This window comes from Pinus tabuliformis, chromosome 3_2 (assembly GCF_031772625.1).
Source record: "Pinus tabuliformis cultivar Carrire ecotype Pingquan chromosome 3_2, CPIR1, whole genome shotgun sequence".
In the NCBI taxonomy this organism is placed as follows: domain Eukaryota; kingdom Viridiplantae; phylum Streptophyta; class Pinopsida; order Pinales; family Pinaceae; genus Pinus; species Pinus tabuliformis.
In genome coordinates this window covers 549629515-549636817 of record NC_142302.1, presented here as the reverse complement: position 1 = coordinate 549636817, position 7303 = coordinate 549629515, and the positions used below count along the sequence as shown (strand labels likewise).

The 7303-nt window shown below is 38.7% G+C and overlaps 1 pseudogene; it reads left to right on the top strand.

Annotated features, from left to right (window-relative positions):
- The first annotated feature begins 4918 nt into the window (after positions 1-4918).
- On the top strand, positions 4919-5647 carry LOC149181687 (uncharacterized; annotated as a pseudogene).
- Positions 5648-7303: the final 1656 nt, after the last annotated feature.

The following is a 7303-nucleotide window of genomic DNA, read 5'->3' as shown; positions in this document are numbered from 1 at the left end:
GAAAGACCTTTCCATGATATTATCGTTCTTGGAAGCTCCCCATGCAACATATTGTGATAAAGAGAAAGCCACGACAGTGAGGATAAGTTAGTAAGTTCCACTAGGATAGTCCCTGATATATTGTTGTGACTGGTCAGAAACTTGTTGAGAGTCGACAATTGTCCAATGCCAGAGGGAATACTACAGCTGATTTGATTAATGCATGTGTAAACTAAAATGGTAGAACATAAAAGTAGGGTATTGGTCTGTAGTAGGCTCTTGATCTAGTCTAAAAATTGTATGCATATTTGTTGCACAGACAAGATTCCTTTGTGATTTAAAATACCAAAATGCATATATGTATACTACAAGGAAAAGGAAAACGCCCAACCTATTTACTGATTACATTCACAGCCATACAAAACTCTGTGGAGAATATAACCACTATAAATTATGAAGAGAAATTTAAACACTGTAATTCCATGAATTGCATAAATAGATCTTAACAAATCGAGAACAAAACAACGGAGTTTGGTCCAGAGTTAAAATGCTCAGCATCCATAATAATCTGAAGACCCTAAAGTCGACAGGGACAAGTCACTCTAGACATGGAGATGTGTTTGGTAAGATATAACTAAACATATATACAATGAAAGTATTCGTTGGCTTCTAAACATATGTACAATAAAAGCATTCTATTATGTAGAGATGTAATTGAGAATGAGAAGCTAATCATATATGCATGATGGGCCATGGAATCGGCAACATCAGTTAGTGTTTATTGTGGTGCCATATTGTGCGAGCTGTTCCTGCAATTGATGGCGCATTTGCCTGTGTGCATCCCTTTCATGGATGTGAATTGTTATCTTAAGTATTTTCCTTATTTTCTTTAACAACTTAATGGCTGGGCGCAAACGGTAAAGTGGCATTGATTGTTGTGGCAGGATCCTTGTCTGCATATCTTGTAACGTAAGTTCTTGTTGCTGAATTTCTTCGCAACACTCATACAACCTTCATAGGTAGCATGTATTCATACCTGTTGCCATCCAAAAAGGAAACTTTGTAAGTGACAATGAATATGTTTGACAATTTTGTTTGAATATTCAAAATAAATTAAGAAATATGAATTAATGAAGATTCCATTTTCCTTCTTTTGATGCAAAAAACGTCTAGGCGGGAAAAAGTAAAAGAGGGTGATTTCAAATGGTGGGCCTTACGAGGAGTTTTGGAGCACTGTGCAAGCTGATTTTTTAAGCAGAATTATTGAGCCAATTTGGATGTCTCCAGAAACAACTTGTGGGCCATATGCAGATGGTAGAAAAGTCTTATGTTGATGTGTTCCATCAGATAGAGTAATGTGGAAGTGCGAGGATGTTGTTTTCAATGAGGTAACGAAACCAACATCGATTATCTGAAGTAGTGGTTGAATCTCGGTGCAACCATTCAGCAATAGAGGAATGGCATTCGTTGTCAAGGTTGTCTCCATAATAGAACAAGAGGTTTCTTTTTCCCGTGATAGGAGTACCTGCAATTCATCAATTTCACCACAATACAAAATTCTAGTCAAAGAAGATGTGACATGAATGCGGAATCTAATCTAACAAGGCTAACTGTTGATGGTGAAACAATAATAAGGGCACAACCTACACGGGGAGGAGAATAACCTCTCATATTAACCACCCAAGGTAGTCCACGTTAACAAAATGCTTGTTATTTGATTCAGGGACAAGCTACATATTGTTCAAATTCGGAAGCACCTCAAGCGGCTCAAAGATGCTTATAGTCTTACAGTACCGTCAAAACATCAATGAAATAGGAACATTTCCCAGCCAATCCTAATACTGATCCTACACATTAAGAGATGTGGTTCAATCGAGGCATTTGCCATGTATTTCGCTCACTTAATTTACCCTTTGCAGACCCTTCTAAAAGGCTGACTGGACTCCATATGGCTTTGTAATAATTTATGATATATTAACTATTCTGTGAACAAGGCACAATTTTTTTTCTTTAATATGCTATATTCGGGTGTACTCACTGTGCTTGTGCATTTCTGCACATTTTAGGGATGTTGAATAGCAGCCATTGCATATAGCGAACACGCTATTCAAACACCATGTATAGCTATTGAATCTGAAAGTTCACACATTCCTTCAGTCCAGGCATATAGAAGAACTATCTGGGGCCAAGCTCATGTTTGTAATAAGAGCTATCTGGGTCCTCCCTCTTGTCAGAAACAGGACCCTGAAAACAGCGGCCAGACCATAACAACAATCAGATTCCATCAGTCACACAACAGTGGCCAGATTGCAGACTATCATGGGCAGTTTCTATTTATTTGCAGCCTGACCAACCCATCTAAATGCAGCGATCTGGAAAAGAGGAGTAATTCAATTCCCATTTTCTTTTTGTACAAAGTTAAAAAGAGGCAAATGGAGTATGATGTGAAAGGGGAAAGAATGTGGGCAGTTTCAATATAATTTTAGCCTTACCAACCCATGTAATTTCATGACCTGAAAGGAAGGGCTTTGAATGACCTCGCCTCCTACCTATCCTTAGGTGTGGACAATCAAAATTTGCTCTAAAAATGTGTGCTCACACCATGTTTTGTCTACTGGTATTGTTAGTATGTCAGTTTCTTACGCACCACACATGCAGAATTCAGAGTAGAATGACATATGTTGAAGAGAAATAGGGAGGAGCCTCAGCCCAATAAATAGATAGATCATGAGAACTTGCCCCTACTACGGACTGTGTTCTCCTTGGAAACCAGCAGATGTTGATGTTGGAGACATGTTCACCACAGAGGAAATTAGGGGTGAGTGCTTAACAATAGGGCTGACACAACAGGTGTTACAGTCCCTGCCTTCCAAATTTCAGAGGTAAACTCTGTATGTTGACACTTTACCATATTCACTTTAGGGAGGCTGGCATCATATACCTATTTTGAACCCAATCATGAACTCCATGGGTAGCAGTCATACGCCAATGGTGTTGCACATGGCTTACCCAACATGGGATAATATTGGCATTTGCATGGGATGAGTTGACCTAGTAATAAATTTAGGTACAATTCGGTAGCAATGATGAGTTAAACGTTAATTATGTACATGTTAGTAATGCAATGGAGTTGATCCTAGCTAGGCAACCATCATCATTATACCTGTTCTAGCTGTGTGGGTATGTATATATAAAGCTGGTTGGGTGAATCTACATATTTATTAGAATCCATTTTGTTTCCACAAGGTTCTGCTATATACCTGCATGCTGGAAACCATGGCTGAAGTAATGTTGGGCTGCATTTTTACAACTAATTATGCACGCACTTACCATTCTATGAACATTGCATGATGTCTGAATTGGATATTAAAAGCACATGATTCTAGGCATTAATGAAGCACGGATTGTCTTGACTCTACCAGTTGTGGAAGCCAAGGTTACAACTCATTTGGTGGTGGTTATTGCTAAGGTGATAACCCTTAACAGGGACATTGATTGTTTAAAAGAAGCCACCTTATAATATTTATTATTTTAAACCAAAATACAATTCTTTCAATTTAAAGGCTGGCAACGATAAAGGACCATATTTGCATTTCCTTCAACTAACAATCATCATCATTTGTTCCGTGATCTAACATGCCTGAGGATGGCTAGGAAGGTGTGACTATTGGTTTATACCTGTTCTAGTTGTCTGTGTATGTATACATAAAGTTGGTTGGGTGAAGCTACATATTTATTGGAATCCAGTTTGTTTCCACAAGGTTCTGCTATATGGCTGCATGTTGGAAACCATGGTTGAAGTAATGTTGGGCTGCATTTTTACAACTAATTATGCACACACTTACCATTCTATGAACAGTGCATGATGTCTATAGCATACAGAGCGTAATTGAATAGAAGGATGTTGCATTAGATGTCACGCTAGCAGGTGGACTGTCTTGACTCTACCAGTTGTGGAAGCCAAGGTTACAACTCATTTGGTGGTGGTTATTGCTAAGGTGACAACCCTTAACAGGGACATTGATGGTGCAGGGTCTTATGTTGAAGGGCATGGTGATACTATACTCCTTTCAAGTGTAATACACCCTAGAAAGGAGGGAAGCGCGTGAGGTTAGCAAAAGAAAGGACGTATTCTTTTTCAGGCATTCCTTCCTTGAATGAGGAGAATCTGGTTTATGGTCACCAAAGGCTGGCAACGATAGAGGACCATATTTGTATTTCCAGTGACTAACAAGCACCAGATACTTTGATAGAAGTGCCACTACTTATCATGAGAGGCTGCTAGCATAGGGTATATATTTTGAAAATGATCTAGTTTCTCAATATGATTATTGGATACTTTGCTTCATCTAATACAGTGGCATGGGCAAGTTGTGCTTTAATTGCTATAGATTTTCTACATTGCTGGATAGATCAAGGTATATGACGGCATGTTGTTGAAGGAAACTCGTGTTGTAGAAGGTATGTTGTTGAAGGAAGTTCTTAGCTCTGAAGTACAATAACTCCAAATAAAATTAAAATGAAAGTGAGAGCATTTTTTTGGTATGCCAGAGCAATTTGTCTTCTGATCTGTATGCCAGCCATTTGCACAATATTATTCAGCCTAAATTTGCTTTCCCGTGGGTAGCAATGCTGAAAAGTTGACAAGTTTCACCTTTACAATGCTAGAATTATCTTTATGCAGGAATTCCAGGGATTTTATAACAGTTTTGAAGGTTAGGTGCTGAACGTTACCTCTTTATCTGGTGCTCTCAATGGAACAGCTCATGTCTACCCGGATGGAATGCAGTGAGCTTCCCAGAAATTGTTTGATTGTTTGTTTTATGATTTCTTTTCAGAGTATCCTTGTTTTTGATTTGGAATTTCAGATTCCCAAACTATGAGAACACTAACCTAACAATACTTGATCATACAACTCAAAAAAATGAAAATAATGTTCATGGTGCCACTCAAGTAGTCCCTGCCACAGGTATGCAATGTGATGCACACTTGGCTCACCCCTTCAATGCTTTTTGTGTTATTCAATCTGGTCATTGGGACTATTGCAGACACCTCTAGCAGAGGTCCCACCAATGGCAATAATAATAAGAAGAAAGCTGGCAATATGCGTAGGACTACATTTGATAAACATGGACAGAATTTTGAAGAAGAAGAAGAGGAGCTGCAATTTAGGCCTCCACTGGTTGAGCCTTCAAGGCCGAAAAAACATAAATTTCCTAAGGGTAAGGCTCCAAACCCACCAGTTTTTTCACAAAAAACCCATCGTTTGTCTCCCCAGCTTGAGTCTTCAAATCCTCCAGAGTTTCTGAGAAAAACCCATCAATTTTCTCCTCCGATTGATCCTCCATTTCCGCCTCAGTTTTCAGGAAAAACCCATGATTTTTCCCCCCTGGTTGAGCCAACCCAAAGCTTTTCTCATGTGGGAATGAACAAATCTAAAGTGGCCGCATCCAACGTCTTGGAAGTTCCTCATAATGAAGATATGACCAACTGTGTTAGGACTGGAGATGGCACAAACCCAGATGGCCTATCCACGGACGAACTGAATGCAATGGCTGAAAATTTTATTCATAATTTCAAGCAGCAGCTCATGTTACAGAGGATTCAATCCCGCAACGAAAGGAGGGGCAAATAGCCCAGCCCCATGGAAGGCCTTGGGCTATATCATTGTACTCGGAAATTTTAGGCCGATTGCTTTAAATCGTTATATTTTTCGATTACGAAGAGAGATCCCAGTTAAGAAGATACGTATTGGGATAACGCAGGTCCGGGGATAACCATAGAGTCCCGGTAAGTCTCAGGACAATCTCACAGTAGAATAGTGAAATAGGTCTCGGTAGGTATAGGAAATGGACCCGGGCTTCTGAGAATACAAGCAGTGAAAATTAAACAGGACTGAGAGAGCTTGAAAATTAAACAGGACTGAGAGAGACGATGACCTGACCTGGAAGAAATGATGTTGTGCAGATGTTTTCTAAACAACAGCTCCGGCTCACGATTTCCAGCTCCGTTACCCGTTCGTGAGATTGTCAAACCAGGCTCCTCTGTCAGTTTGAACACTGCTATACTCTGTGAGATTGATCCAAGAAGGCTGCCGGTAGTTTGATCCAAGAAGGCTCCCAGTCATGGAAGCACGGAAACCGCAGAACAGTTGATCGTGCATCGCAGAACAGTTGTGCACCGCAAAACAGGGACCGCATAACTGGGTAGCTACCAAATGGACAGAAGGTACCATAACACAATGCGCCATTACTACTGGAGCTTAAGAATGCATAAGCTGCGGAAGAGAACTGCACGAATTTAGCCGCAGAACTGCCTTCATGAATATCCATGAATACACGACGCCGCTCCCTTGCAGAACTGTGCGGTTATGCCCGCTCTATTCCGACGCCACGTGTCAGCACGAGATTGCAAAACTCCCAGTTGTGCCGCTCTATTCCGACGCCACGTGTCAGCATGAGAAACAAAGGGACGACGAAAGTCCCTTTCAAAGGAAGGCCTATCGGCCTAATTATATTGAAAGTAACTTTACACTCCAGTATAGATGAGATATTATATTTTAATAATATTATATTATAATGTTACATTAAAAGATAATAAAATAATATTAATATTAATAATATTAATAATATTTTTTTAATATTAATCATAAATAAAATATTTTTATTTTTATTTTGAATAATGTAATTTTGTATAAATTTTAAAATAAAGAGAGAAAATGTAATTCAAAGCAAAAGATTTTTGATTTGGTTTTTTATTTTTTAGGAAGAGGGAGATGTGTAATTCTTTCACTATTCAATATGGAGTTGATAAGTCGCATTTAAAATAATATTTGATATTATATCTAGTAGGAAGGAGACATGCTTGTTTGTGATCCATATATAATTGACATGTGGTGAATCTTACCCGGACCATAGGAGGGTAAAGTGGGAGAACATCTTGTAAAATAAAGATTACAATAAAAATATTATTATATCATAATTTAAGGGCAAAGAGGGGTAATAAAGATTTAGAGGGCAAAATGAAACTAAAATTTTATCATTCACATGAATGGTGTGTGACGATTATGAACTCATGCAAAGAATATTGAAGAGAGATGCATGGGGCTAGACACAATAGAGAAGGAAAATCATATGGAAGAGATGTAGGTTATAAGAGAGAAAGAAATATAGGGAGAGGTAAATTCATTCTCTCTTGGTTGATGATAACATCCATGAAAGTAGTTTTAGAGGTATTGATTCATACTAGGAGGTTGTTCAAGGAATGATAGAGACCATTTTGAGTTCATGTGATGAGAACTACATAAATATGTATAGATTATGAA